Source organism: Meriones unguiculatus, chromosome 12, assembly GCF_030254825.1.
Source record: "Meriones unguiculatus strain TT.TT164.6M chromosome 12, Bangor_MerUng_6.1, whole genome shotgun sequence".
Taxonomy (NCBI): Eukaryota; Metazoa; Chordata; class Mammalia; order Rodentia; family Muridae; genus Meriones; species Meriones unguiculatus.
Window position 1 is genome coordinate 81,011,915 of NC_083360.1, and position 15,880 is coordinate 81,027,794.

The window sequence follows — 15,880 nt, forward strand, 5'->3', positions numbered from 1 at the left end:
ACAGTGGATCATCATAAGACCAGAATTAGTTTAGTTTAGTATTTGCTACACCAAAGGCACTAAATGGATACTATTGGTGACTGTTTTGTTTTTTTCCTTTTAAAACATTTACCATATTTATTCATTTAGGTGTGTGTGTGTGTGTGTGTGTGTGTGTACATGTGCCCACTCACTCATGAAACTGAGACAACTTCCATCTTGTAGAGACCTGGGATAGAAGTCAGGTTGTCAGGATTGACAGAAAGCACCTTTACTGGCTGAGCCATCTTGCCAGCCCCAAAGAGAGCTTTCTTGAGCTAGGGTACATTCAGATAAGAAGGAGAACCTGCAGGACTTGGCAACTGTCCAGCTGTTACAGCTTTGGGGAACTTGAAACAGTATCTGTGGGGTATTAGTTTCAAAACCTTGTGATGACAGCCCAGACTGCCATCTACATAGACAGAAGCTAACAGCGTGAAAGAGGTTTTTCGTTCTCTTTGGCTGTGTAACTATTTCTCTGGGAGCTCAGGACAAGCCCAAACCTCTGAGTTCCCCATTCTCTGTCTCAGGAAGGACAGATCCTTGTAAGGACTGACCATCCCAGGAGTACCTAGCACAGCTAGCCCCTCCAAGTAAACACTCACCGGAAGGAAACTTGGGGTTCTGCACCGGAAAAGGCTTTTCACACATTTGTAAGCTCGAGTCTTCTAGGTATTCGGTGACTGAGTGCCCAGAATATTTTCACTTCTTCATGCAGCTACCCAGGATAGTCGCCTTGACAGACAGCAACTCCTCCATGTCTCCCTGCTACAGCTGGTGCCACGTGTATGCACACAAATGTTCCTTGAGCTGATTTGTCATTTCTTTGTTCCTGGAGAAAATAAGGGCTTTTCAGAAGAATTTGTCAGCACAATAGGTCTCTGCTCCAGTGATCTGCTTTTCCATTTTTCTCTCCTCTCTCATAGAAAGTTCAGCTGTTCTCTCCCAAGGCCTCCTACATTTTTCCTCCTGCCCCCATAACCCTAGGTCTTCCCAGCTACATTCTAGATAGCCCTCTTAAAGCAAACAGTTCCATTTGCTGTCTCTGGAGAGCCTTTTCCTACTGCCTGCTGTGGATAGCTGTTCAGTCCATTCATCTTACATGGGACCAGGCATGCCCTTTCTTCTCCCATCATCTATTTGTTCTCTTCAATACGTTTTGCTTAAATAATGTCTTTTAAGAAAGAAGAGGTGGTGTTCTCATAGATAAGATCCAGATCCTGACCTTTACTTTATGCAAGGACTGCATAGACAAGCTTTTCTTTAATTTCAGTTTCTGAATTTAGATGTCACCCTTATGTACAAAATAGATGTATAACTATTAAGGGGAGATGGTGGCACCCATCTCACACTGTATCTGAACAGCAGGGCAGCAGTGACTGAACAGCATCCATCTGACTGAAGTATGGACTCCAAAACACCAGTGACTGTGTTTCCCAAATGAGAGGAAACCCCATGGTGAATACCTTCTGGGTACTGGGACACAGAGCTCCAACTTCAGTGCTTCTGATTCCTGGGAGCCACAGGAACAGCACCAGACACCACTCCAGAGCCCAACCTGTCTTCCTAGGGAGACTGACTAAACCTTTGGGCTCACTGGTTCTCCAAGAGGGCTGTGCCCAGCAAACACAGTGTCTGAGCAGCTGAAGTTCATTAACTTCAGAGGAAGGAATCCAGTAGTAGAGCAGTTGTCTCCAGGACTACTTCTGCTGAGAGGAGAGCCCCTGGGCTCCTGAGGAATCCAGTCAGTCCACAGGATCATACACCTGGGGAAAGCCTTCGCAATTCCCTGAGAACCACCAGCCAGTCAGAGACCATACTCCCAATCCGAGGAGGGCACCTGCAAAAACATCCAGCTTCCTGCCCAGGGTTCTTCCAACCCAGGACTCCAGTGAGCACCGGAAACTACAAGCCAATGCCAGAGACAATCAGATGGCTAATGGAGAATGTAAAAATGCAATCAACAAAAGCCAAAGCAATATGGCAAGCAGCCCTGGATACCCTAACACAACTGAAACACAAGAAAATAACCTTAAATCTATGTCTGTGGAGATGATAATGGAGGAAACAAATATAATCTGTAAAGAAATACAGGAAGATGCGGTCAAACAGATTGAGGCCATCTGAGAGGCCTGTAGAGAAGAAATGAATAAATCACCCAAGAAAATACAGGAAAGCACAATCAGGCAAAGGAAATCAATAAAACAGTTCAAGGTCTGAAGATGGAAATGGACACAACAAAGAAAGCACAAACTAAGGCAATCCTGGAAAGAGAGAACTTAGAGAAGAAAACAGGAACTACAGAGGTCAGCATCTCCAACAGAAGAAAAGAGATGGAGGAAAGAATCTGAGGTGTAGAAAATATAATGGAAGAAATTGGTGCATCTGTCAAAGAAAATGTTAAATCTAAAAAATTCCTAACAGAAACCATCTGAAATCAAGGACAACATGAAAAGATGAAACCTAAGAATAATAGAAATAGAGAAAAAAGATTCCTGTCTCCAAAGCCCAGAAAATATTTCCAACAAAATCACAGAAGAAAATTTCCCCAATTTAAAGGAAGAGATGTCTGTAAGCATACAAGAAGCCTACAGAACACCTAATAGATTAGACCAGAAAAGAAAATCCTTCTGCCACATAATAATCAAAACACTAAATATACAGAACAAAGAAAAATGTTAAAAGCTGCAAGGAAAAAAGGCCAAGTAACATATAATGAAAAACCTATCAGAATCACACCTGACTTCTCAACAGAGACTATGAAAACCATAAGGGTCTAGACAGGTGTCATGCAGACCCTAAGAGAACACAGATTCTATACCCAGCAAAATTCTCAATCATTATAGATGGAGAAAAACAAGATAAATTCCACGACAAAAACAAACTTAAACAGTACCTATCCACAAATCCAGCCCTACAAAAGACACTAGGAGGAAAACTCCAACCCAAGAAGGCTAACTACACCAAGGAAAACAGGAAATAAATAACTTCAGTACAGCAAAACTAAAAGTAGCCAAGCACATAAACACACTACCACAGCCAACATCAAAATCAAAGGATCTAACAGTCACTGGTCATTAACCTCTCTCAACATCAATGGCCTCAGCTCCCCAATAAAAAGACACAGACTAACAGAATTGGTGGGTAAAGAGGTTCCAAAGTTCTGCTGCATACAAGAAACACACCTAAGTCACAAAGCTAGACATTACCTGCAAATAAAGGACTGGAAGGAGGTTTTCTAAGCAAACGGACCCAAGAAGCAAGTTGAAGTAGCCATCTTAATATCTAATAAGATAGACTTTCAACCAAAATTAATCAGAAAAGATGGGGAAGGACAGACACTTCATGCTCATTAAAGGAAAAATCCACCAAAAGGACATCACAATTCTGAACATCTATGCCCTAAATACAAGGGCATCAAAATTTGTAAAAAAAAAAAAAAAGCCATTAATAAACCACACACAGGTTCCCATACTAATGTATTGGGAGACTAATGTAGTGGGAGACTTCACCCCACTCTCATCAAAGAACAGATCAACGAAACAGAAGATAAATCAAGAAATAATGACACTAACTGCTATCACGTATCTTTACCCAAACACAAAAGAGTTTTCCTTCTTAGTCCCTCATGGAACCTCTCCAAAATTGGCCATATAGCAGGTCACAGAGCAAGTCTAAATAGATACAAGAAGAGAGTACCTAGGCTGCCTGCTCAGATGTAGCTGATAAGCAGCTCAGTCTCCATGTGGGTTCCCAAGTAAGGGGAACAGGGGCTGTGTTTGACATGGGCTCTGTTGCCCACTCTTTGTTCACTTCCCCCTGGTGGGGGCCCCTTGCCAGGCCACAGAAGTAGAGGATGCAGGCAGTCCTAATGAGATTTAGTAGGCTGGGGTCAGATGGTAGGGTAGGAGAGCGCCCCCTTTCTGAGAAATAAGGGAGAGGGGATAGGAGGGAAGAGAGAGGGATGGTGGGGCCCAGAGGAGATGAAGGAGGTGGCTAAAATTGGCACGTAAAATGAATAAATTTACATTTAAAAAAAATAGCTACAGATTACTGGTTAAGGGTACCATGGAGCCCAGCCAAGCTGATACCTCAAGCCAGTTTTATCACACTCACCAACCGCCCACCAAAGCACACAACCTGTCTCAGTAGTAATCAGGCTAGAATGATGCCTGGCTTGCTACAGGCTAGATACTTAAAGTTAAGAAAAATAAAAATCTCCATGTGCCCCACATCTTGTTTCAGCTTCAGCTCATAGCATTGTTCTAGAAATCAGAGGGAGGTGTGCAAGGCCAGAAGTTCAAAGCTTTGAATTAGCACACCTAGACAGTATGTGCATTAGCTCTAGTGTCACAAAAACACCATTGTTCTTACCCTCCACACTAGGTGGGCAGCCAGTCATGAGAAAAGAGAAACCCTTGGACCTCAGCTTTATACAAACCCACTTCCTGGATCTCAGAACCAACCACTGAAAAACTCAGTTGAGATTAGTTGTCTTTAAAATGTTAATTTTCCCAGGGATGTCTTGAGGGAGGTTAGAAGGTCTGAGGGTTCTATTTATATACATTGCTGAGTTCAATAGGATAGGGTTTGAAAGGCCTATACTCTTTCTCTCAGAATTTGGAAGTCTGGATTCCAGTCTGACTCACCAAGTGAACTTTCAGATTTCTTTCTCCTCATATCTGAAGAAACATTCTTACATGCCCCCTGGGTCTTGTGTTTCTGTCATTCAGAATGCCCCTGGCCCTTTGCACACACACTAACACCAGACATCTGCCCTGTCCTCATTCTGGAATGTGTTCACAATGGTTCCCAGCCTGAGCTCTCAGAGCTGGACACCTCATCACAGGGCAGAGGGAGCCCTTTAGATAAATGCTGGGATGGCTTCCCCTGTAGCATTTACACCAGACAGAACGGGCTATCACATACCTGGAAACTGCCTCCCTCCCTCCCTCTTTACCTCACCTTACTCCTATTTTTTCTAAGACATGGTCTTGCTATGTAGCCAAGGCTATCCCAGAACGCATGATCCTTCCATCTGTGTAGTGCTGGGATTACAGACATAGACCCTACCCCCACCCCCCAGTTGTCTTTTGATAAAAGCTGCTTCAGCGTGCTACTGAAGGAACCCAACTGTGTGCCTTTCTGTGGCTTAATCAGCAGCAGCTCACCGTGCGCTTTGCCCCCCAGGTCTTGCCTTTTCTTCAGGTCTTGAGTCACTTGTTTTGCTGTAGTTCTGAAAGCATTTACTTCCACCCCCTCTTCCTCTGCAGCAGTAACACTTCTTCTATCCACTTCCTGAATGTGCTGGTGGATCACCTGTCGCCCTGCTCCTCAGGTTTCTGGGTAGATTCTCATGCAGAAGGGAGAACTCCTGTATCGTTGTGGTGATGTGTGACAGCACTCTGGTTTGAGAAGTCCAGCTAGATTGTGTTCTGCTCTCAACGTGTGTTGTTTCCTTCCAAAAGATCTGGCATGAAACGCTAGGCATATCCAAAGATGTGTCAACGTGGACTCACAGCTTATACTGAATACGGTATTTGCCATTAGGGATTATGCCTTGTTAACTGCAAAAATCAAAAGGTCAGTCTGCTATCCCATTTTTATAATCAGTTCAACTACACCTCAGCAAAGATGACGCTCAGCAAGAAGACACTCAGCTCGTAGGTGACAGAGCCAGGACCCGAAGCCTAGCTTTTAGCTCCAACCCCTGCATACTTGGTACTAATCTTCTGGTGAAAGGTGATGTGCTCACTGGCACCTGTCACAAGGTGTAAGCTCCCTCGTGATCAAGTTTACATCTGTTGCTCAATTGTGGCTTTCTCTGAACAGCACTCATCGGGGCCTGAACTATACAGAATCTGCTCTTACGTTCAGTGTTCTCTCTCTCTCTCTCTCTCTCTCTCTCTGGTGAATCCCCTTCACTGAAGACTGAGGATTTGAGGAAGGCTATGGCAGCAGTACAAGAGGGTGGGACTGAGTTTTTAGGACATTGCAGAGTGCGACTCACTGCTTACGAGGTCCCCTGAAGTCTGACATCAGAAGAAAAGACTTAGATTTCAGATCTGCAGTGAAACCAGGGTGTGGCTTGCAGGGACGTAGGGAGGCACCCATCCAATTCTAGACAGGCCCTGGAAAGTCCCATTTTGAATAATTTGCTCTGTTGGCTTTCCTACCTCAGATGAAACTGTGTGACTTAAATGAAAGGACACAGGGCTGCAAATCGGGAAACTGACATTTGGTAATGATACCAACCGGGTATATGACTCGAGGTAAATCCTTTAACCCTCCCAAACTTACTCATTTTTTTTTTTTTTTAATTTGGGACTATTTTGAATCTCTGCCTCTAGAATCAAATTTTACAACCTCAAACCGCTAAAATGGCCTCTGACCCAGAAACAGTAGTGCATGGGTGTCAGGATGGGTAATTCTTTGTCAGACAAAAACAGCTCATGGGTTAGTAACAGGGGCTTTCGTAGTTCAGGTTCAAGACATATTCTCTGCTCCCTTGGTCCTCTCCCACACCCTCCCACCCTAACATTAAATCACACCAATTGTCCACAACACATTAGTTCTTTAGTATTTTTCCAATTCCAAGTGTAGCCAACACAATTAAATAGTAGACGTACATCAAGCTCTTACATGTGCTAGGCAAGCAGCAAGGAAATGTCTACATTCCCCCTAACCTTGACTTTCTGGAAGCAGACAGTCTCAGCTCAAAGCCAGTTCTAATTTCAGGAGCGTTACTCCTTACACCTTCCCCTAAACCTCCATCTCTACATCTTCGTTTCCTTCTCCTTTCATCTGTGTGTTGTTACAGGACTGGATGAGTTAGTTCACGTGAAACAATTTAAAGAGTGCCAGTCATAGAATTATGGCCAAGTCATCTTTATTATTGTTGTGACTATATGTGTTTATCAGCCCTCATGTGCCTTGGGTCTTGGAAGGTTAAAACCGGACCTTGATCATTAAGCATTTAATGACTGGTTATAATTATTCAACAGATATTCCTCTTCCTGCTTCTTTTCCTCCTCTCCTCATTCCTTTCTCCTTCTCTTCTTGACTCTTATGTAGAAAAAGGTAAGGCATGGGAAGGGAAGCAGTCCACATGTAAACTTACTAATCAGATTATCTATTCTAAGTAGTCTCTCCAGGATTTAAATAGAAAGAGGGGAAGTTTTTCTAGTTTTTGCAAACTGTTTCAGATTTCACTGAATGTATCCATTGTACATGGTATTGTGTTACATAAAGACAGTTTCATTCCAGCAAGATTGTTGAACATATTTCTCTCCCTCTCCTTTCTTCCCACCTCACTCCTGTTACAGCTCTTTGCTCCTCTAGACAAGTTTATTTCTACTTTCAAGTCATATGCACATACATGATTTAGATGAGACATTAACAGTCTAGGAGCCGTACGTGAGAAAAAAAAAATGCAGTGTTTGTCTTTTGAGATAGACTTAATTCACTTAACCTGAGGGTCTCCAGGCTCATCCCTTTTTCTGTAAAGGATGTAACTTCATTTTTCCTTCCTGGCTAAAGGAAATTCCATTGTGCATATGCACCTCATTTTTCTCATCACTCCTCTGCTGCTGGACACCTAGGTTAGCCCCATGACTTAGCTGCTTTGAGTAGTGCTGTAGCAAAGATTGATGTGCCTGTGTCTCTGCGATGAGTTGCTTGGAGCCCTTTGGGTAAATATCCATGATGGTATAAGCTCATAAGACAGATCTATTTTTATAATTTTGAAGACCCGCTATACTTATTTCATTAGTGGGTGGCCTCACTTTCACTTCACCAGCAGCGCAAAGGTTCCCCTCTGCCCTCATCTTCACCAGCATTTGTTGTACTTTGTATTCTTCATGTCTGCCATTCTGACTAAGGTGAGGTGGAATCTCAATGTCATCTTGATTTGCATCTTTCTAATGGTTACTAAGGCTGAACATTTTTTTCCATAGGTCATTTGTGTTTCACTTTTTGAGAATTGTCTGTTTTGCTAGCCCATTCATCAGTTGGTCAGGTTGTATGATTTCTTGTTTAGTTTATTTAGTCCTTGTATATGCAATATAGTAATTCTCCATCATATATGTAGTTGGCAAAGATTTTCTCCATCCTGCAGACTGTCTCTTTGCCCGATTAAGTCTTTCCTTCACCTCTACAGAAGCTTTTTAATTCCATGAGGGGCCATTTGTCAGTTGTTGGCTTTAATTCCTGAGCAAATAGAATCTTGTTCAGAAAGTTCTTAACTATGCCAGTATCTTGAAGTGTTTTCTCTACTTTTTCCTTGAAAAATTTCAGACCTTAGGTAAACATTTTCTAGTCACTTGGAGTTGACTTCTCACAGAGTAAGAGAAAGGGTCCAGGCTAACTCTTGTACATATGAATACCCAGTTTTGACAAAACCATTTGCTAAAGAGGCTCCCTTTTTCTCCAATGTATATTTTCAACATCTTAGTCAAAACCCATGTGGATGTAGTTGTTTACCTATCAATTTTCTGTTAAGGTCCATTGATCCAGATGTCTGTTTTTGAGCCAAAATCATGCTGGTTTTGTTACTATGGTTCTATAGTAGAACTTAAATTCAGGAATAGTTTCCTAAATTCCCCCATTGTTCATTTTGCCTAAGATCGTTTTGGTTATTCTCAGTCTTTTTGTGCCTCCATGTAAATTTTAAGATCATATTTTCTATGTGGTTGTACTTTTTTGCATGTGAGGGATCCTGTTAGGATTTTAATGAGAATTGCATTGACCCTGTCAATTTCTTTTGTTAGGATGAACATTTTCACAATATTAAGTCTTACAATCCATGAGTGCAAGAAGTCTTTCTTTCTTGTAGCCTCTTCTTCAATTTTTTTTCCAGTATTTTTAAATTTTTTATTATACAGGAAAGTCATGTGCTTGGCTAGGTTTAGTGCAAGGATTGATGGGATGGTTGGTAGGTAGGTTGGTTTAGGGTATTCTGAATGGACTGATTTCCAGATTCTATCTTAATGTGTTGATTGTTGGTATCCAGGAAGGGTACTGATTTTTGTATGCAAATTTTGTATCCTGCTTTTTTACTAAAAGTGTTTATCAGAACAAAGCATTTTCTGATGGAGTATTTAGAATCTTTTTGCATAGAATCATATCATCAAATGAGGTTATTTGACCCGCTCACTTCCTATTTATATCTCTTCCCTTTGAGAACAGTAGAGGCTTCACACAGGTGCTTAAGCCTCTTTTAGAACTCTGAGGTCAAACAAGAGAGTATCGCCTGGTTTTAATGTTTCCATGTCAGGGAAAGAGATTCATTTTGTCCTTCACTCACCCTCTTGTTTATTAATTCATTTGGCCCTCGTAAGCACTCTCTGCAAGATAAATCAAGCATTGTGCTGCCTAATGCTGGTACAGAAGGAGTAAGATACAATCTCTTCCATAGAGGAGCTCACAGTCTGTGGAGCACTTACAAACTAGTATGGAATAAAATATGATAAGAATTTGCCATAAACATGAGTAAAGGTCCATTGAAACCCAAATGTGGCTAGAAGTCATATTCTCATCCAAGAAGAAAAATATTCGGTACAAGGCTGTACTAGAAAAACCATAAATAGATCTTTATTAAATTTTAAGAGTTAGTATTTCCATTGTTGGGTCATATATTTCTATAGATGAATTTTTCAGTCATTCCAACCCAAGCCAGCACATTCACCAACCATCTACCATGGCAACAGGATTAGAAGAATGTATATACGTTTTTTTTTCCTAGAGCTGTTAGACGAAAGACGGAGGATATATACTTTGCTATTAAGACAAGGAAAGTAGAGGAGATATACTCTGAGCTCTGCATTAAAGAACTGGTAAGATTCCACGAAGTGAAAATTTAAAAGACAGATCATGCTGAAACACACAAACATAGAAGTCACGAAGGTGAGACTTGTTACTAGACTAGAAGACATCTGTGCAGCCAGGAAAGGAATACCCAGGGAAGACTGGCAAGGTGGGAGATAGGGCAGTAATGATTGATAGGAAATTACCAGAGGGCTTCATACACCTACTCTAAAAGCTAGAATTTTCCCTCATGTACAGTGAGCCACTTAGATTTGTGTAGCAGGCAACTGTGCCATTGGAACTGTGCTTTCTAAGCTAATTTCTAATCCTGTTGCCATGATAGACAGTCAGCGAATGTGCTGGCTTGGGTTGGAATGACTGAAAAATTCATCTGTAGAATTATATGACCCAACAATGGAAATGCTAACTCTTGCAATTTTATAAAGCTCCATTTATGATTTTTCTAGGGCAGCTTAGAAATTAAGTGTTAACAGCCATGACTAGACACAGAACCAGATGGAACAGAAGACTTGGCAAAGTGGGATCTCCACTCATGGGCCAATTTATCACGTACTCTTGAGCAAGCTCCTAGCCATTTCTGAGCCTTATCTTTCTCATTCCTACAAGCAAGGAGAAACCTTCTAAAAGCAATAGCAGCAGGAACCACCATAATTTTTGATTGTTGCCCCGTGAGCATCACTCTGTGAGGCCACTATTACACAATACTTATGCCTCAAAACAACACTTGGCATCCTTAAAAGTTAAACATACAGACCCGGGGTTGTAGCATGGTTGACGTTATACTTGTCTGGCATACATGAAGCACCTGGGTTCAATCTCCAGTACTGTATGGTGGCAGAATCCTGTAATTCCAGCAGCACTCAGGGTGGAAGTAGAAAGGATCAGATATTCACACACACACACACACACACACACACACACACACACACACACACTGTTAGGTCACATGGTTCACCAATTCTACTCCCAAATAGCCATAGGAAGGAATTTATATGTGTCTACACAAATTCTTGAACACAAATACCAGCACCATTTTTTTTTTTTAATAAACTCAAATCACAATTTATCTGTCTGGTGGTCAGGAACTGTACAAAAGGTGCTATAATTAAACAATGCCACATTCTTCAGCAATAAAAAAAAAAAAGCCTAGAAATATGTGCTAAAACAACATGGAGGGTTCTAAAAATATGTGATGGTCAGAAAAGGAGGGCCCTTATGGAGTATGTGAACAACTATGTGGCTCTCCATTATTCGAACTACTTGGGAAAGACAAAGCTATAAAGCCTACTTGCCTGGGACTAAAGTAGGGTGTAACATACTTATTACATATGAATAAATGTATATGAGAGATTACATTAAGGTAAGGATTGATCGACATAGTAATACAGCTTTAAAAAAAAAACACAACTCTGAACTGTATATCTGGAAAGATGACATTACTGATACCTAAAATCTGCCTCAATATTGCTGGGAAGTAAGTGTGACCCTGAGTCACTTTATGGATCAGGATACTGACTTCCCAAACAATTTCACTAAAGATAGATAGAGGCCAGGATCCAAACTCCTACATATTCCTGAGCCCAAACTCCGGCCACTGTTTAGACTGCATCCTTCCAACAAGTGACAGAGTTATGAAAATTAAGTATAGGATTGATATTTATTTCATGTGAGATAGAAGGAAAGTGTGTGGTTGGCTATCAAAAGCTCGTAGTCCATTCAGAGTTGGGTAGCAGTTGGCTAGATAAAGTGGAAAGACATGAGAGGAAATGAAGTCAAGGGCTGTGCAGTGGTCCAGTCTGGACCAGGAGCATTGGCAGATGACAAAGAAGAAGTAGAAAATGAAGGCAAGAAGGGCCAACTCTTTGTGTTGCCTTTTCACTTCTTTAAAGAAGCCTGGAGTCCCGTTAACAGAAGACAAAGAGCAGGAGTCGCCTTTGCCTTCAGCAAACGGCTGACACTCTTTCCCATCATAAACTTTGTAAGTCAGGATGTAAAACCAAATCCAACAAACCAGCCCTGCCAGCAGGTTAAATAAATAAACGTTAAATAAATAAGGGTGGTTTGTCTTCCTTTGGCCGACAGTCCCTGCAAGAAGATGCCACGTGCTTCTGGTAACTGAAGCCTATTAGTCAATGTTTCTTCCTGGGTAAATATGGGGGAAGGGCCTATTTGGGATCATGAGCTGAAGTTGTAAGAAATTATAAGTTTCTGTATGTTTTGCTTCCTATTTTCCCATCACAGTGTATGTGGTAATTAATAGTTATGAATCACAGGTAAGGGAGCACAACTAGCATTTCATTCTTAATTATGAAATGCAGCTCAAACTCAGAAGGAAGAAACATAGCCTGCAGCCTTGGCAAATGCCAGCCCAGGTGAGTTAATGGGGTTTTTCCTGTATTGCCTCCTATGACTGATACAGTGTGTCCCTGATGTGCCTGCCACATTGTGAGACGTTGTTATTAATAAACACACATTACCCAAAACAAATATACAGACTAGTAAACAGTGGTGTTAGCTCCATGTGTGACTGAATTAGTTTTTCATCATTCCCCCACACCAAGAAGTTGGTATTTCCTGCTATGTTGTTAAAAAAAAAAAAAAAAAAAAAAGAGGATTCTCGGTTCGCCTATTTTAGCAACATAAACACAAGACAGTCTGAGGTCACACTCAAGATTCTTTGTTCTAGAGAATTTGGTAGCTAGAAAATGGGGCTGTGAGTTCCTTGTGGAGGATAACACTGAATGTGGAAATGCACAGGACTTAGCCCACCTGGTAGAGAATTCTGTGCACCCTCTGGTTTTGATGACATTTAGTCTTTGAGTCACTGTCCCCAAAGAGACAGGAAAAGCTATTGTGTGACTGCCATGGTAACTAAATGTTCAAGCTTCAAGTAGCTCACAGAAATCCCCAACATAGCCAACCTAATACTGCCAGCTTTGTTAGCTGCTGTAAAGAACTCAGCCAGCCACAAGTCATTCAAAGGCCCTTTCTTGGAGGCTGACAATGTGGGACAGGATCCTGAGCACCATGAGCAATACCAAATTAGTCTCCGTCCTCACAGAGATTACAGTTAGCATACATTGGGGATGATACTGAAATGTGATGCATTATCTTCAAATGGAAATAAAAGTGCTAAGTGGTGGTTTCCCTCCTCAGTGAAGACTCTTAGAGCTGTCCCATCCCCTCCCCTGGCATGCTGAATTCACATCAACAGTCAGTTTGATTGACGTCTGAGTAGTGATAATGGAGAGGCCATGAGCTCCCATGTCAGGGTCCCCTATTACCATGCATTATCTAGATCATAAAATCCCCGAGGATGAGATCTGGCCAAGCACTGCATATCTCTGAAGCCAGAACACTGTCTAGTGTTGAATAAGCATGCTATAAATATTTATGAACCCATAAAATAATGGCATAACCCTAGCAGAGCTAGCCTCCGAGCCTACATTCCTCCTCCGAGAACAGCAGTAGTCAACTCTTCTTCCTAGGGGTTGAAGGATGACTTACAGCACTTGGCTGAGGATGAATAGTCCAGCTTTCCTGCCTGTGCCTGAATTCTGGCCCTTCAGTTTATTAACTCTGCCTTTTCATCAAATGACTCATTTCTTCCTCAGTTTCCAAAACTATAAAAGGATGCTAATAATACTCCTACCATCTTAGGTTTGTTAAGAGGATTGAATGACTATGTATATAGTTCTTAGGTGTATATAGTATGTTCTATGAGCATACATGTTAAATAAAGACACAAAGAACATTTGTTTGTCAGAAAAATAAATGCATGTTAATATTAGAACAGGTCTAACATACGCTGGCATATCAAGTGTGTTAAAGAGTTCTATGCCTGCCCCATTTCCTTAACACTTCCTGGACTGTAATAAATGCACACAATGGAATAAAAGTATGAATTGTGTCCTATGAGGTTTCTGAAGGGCAAGAGCACACTCTAAGCTAGAGATACAGAGAGGGATTCATCAAGAGCAAACTGAACCTGGTCTAGCAATAAAATGGGCAAGCATTTGTGGAGGAGGCATCAACAAAAACTAGTGGGAGCAAGAATCAGGTCATAAGATGCTGTCACCTACAGTACTGAGGTCTCGTTTCTTGCAGAGGAGTTTGCTGTGGGTCAGCTCTTAAAGTGAGTTTGGTAATGCTCTGCTTCCATGCTATGATTTCAACACCTCAGGTAGATGAACTCTGAACAGTTCCTGCTTTAGCCACTCACTTATTTGCTGTGTTGACAGAGATCCTGCGGACTTTGTTGGTCAGTAGTAGCTGAGTAGAAATGGTCCTTATTTGAACTGAAAGGGGAAAGCAGAATATAAGCAAGATCGCATGATTTTCTTGAGTGTTTTGAAAGACATCCAGAAGGTGAAGCAGTAGAGAACGGTAGGAGACAAAAGAATTGAGCTGAGGCAGTGAAGAGGTCTCCAAGGAAGTAGACTTAATAGATACCAGAATGAAGGAAGAAGATGATTACAAGGTGATCAAAACAGCTGGTATATTGGAATGGAGTGTGCTGTCTGGTGGAGTTGATTGCAGCTGGGCACAGCTCAGGGGTCTTTAGACCACCACAAGCAGTCCGGGGTATATTAAAGCAAATTAGGAATCAATACGGAAAAAAAAAGAAACAACAGAAGGAAAAATTAAAATTGTCTTAAAGTTCTCTCATACTTTAAATTCTGTTGGGGGAAAATGAAGAAGTAAGAGAAACATTGAAACAATGGGTCTTCCAGGCAGACATGAGAGTTCATTTGAAATCTTAAATAGGGAAGAGAAGGTGAATTCAACCCCAAATATAAATGATTCGCTCTGCCTTCAGCAATCTTCAGTGGACTGACTTAATCGATGCTCTTTGAAGGCGTGGATTGTTTCCAATGCCAGGAGTATTAGTGTGTGTTCATTGAGCTGCTTTGTCGGCTTAGCCACAGGGAACCTTCCACACAGCATACAACCCCCCAACAACTCCCTACCCCACTCTGCCTGCCACTCAGTGGGGTAAACAGCAGTGATGGCTACTGTTTCCTCCAAACAGGTGCTTGTGTGAGGGGCTGAGCTGAGTGTTCCCTGAGCAGCATCTGCATTAACTTTCAAACAGCTGCTGAGCTTAGTTTCCTTAGAAGCCCCTCTTCACAGATAAAGACTGAACTCCAGAGAGGTTAAATATTTTTCTACAGATAGAAAGCTGTACAAGAGGGGAAGGCAAGAGTGGAAAACAGACTCCGGAATTCATCTTTCATCAGGGAGCATCCCTGCCAGCTCAAGCTATTCTACATTTTTTCATGTTATCATACACTGCCACCGTTCTATGAAACCTACTCAGAAAAGCTATGGTTTTCATCTCTAGCTTTATTGAAACTGGGTTCTATTTTCCCATGTTCACAAAATAAAGGATTAATTCATTGGAGGTGGTTGGAAAATTAATGGATTTTATTCATATTTCCTTCTTTTGAGAGTCTGGTAAAGTGAAAAGCTTGTGGTTTGTTGTTTTTATGCAAGCCTGGTGACCTGTGTTGGGAAAAGTTCCCCCTCAAGTCAAATGTGCTGACACATGTGACGTAGCCCAAGCTGAGCAACATGTGCTCTGGGGACAAGCCACGACCTGATATTTTCCCACCATGTAATTTCAAATTGAAATTTGACCTTTACAAGAAAATTTTCACATTGAGGTCAATAGGGACATTCAGACTTCTACTCTCTAGGCATACAATGTATCTAGGTTACCTGTGGCTATCCTGATGATAAACTTTTGGTGGCAAGCCACGGTTGTATGGTTGTGGCTTCTGATTAGGTTGTTTGTAAATGAAGGCACGTACGAAAGATCTCCATGGTCGCACAGAACCAGAGCCAAATGCTGTTCACTAGGATTAAACACAAGGTTTGAGCTTCTGTGCAAGGACTGGAAAGTTTGCACTTTAAAATAATACTGCCCGGTTCTTATCTAAACTGGTGTTTAAGAAGCACCGAGTAAATGTCTTTTGATCATGGGATGCCCTCTTTGTCCTGTACCTGTGAAGATGGTAGCCACTGATACTGGAGG

The 15,880-nt window shown here is 41.6% G+C and overlaps 1 protein-coding gene across 3 annotated transcripts in view; it reads left to right on the forward strand.

The window, feature by feature from the left end:
* Pde4b (phosphodiesterase 4B) overlaps positions 1 to 15,880 on the forward strand; it is a 511,900-nt gene that overhangs the window by 417,088 nt on the left and 78,932 nt on the right. The window lies entirely within an intron of this gene.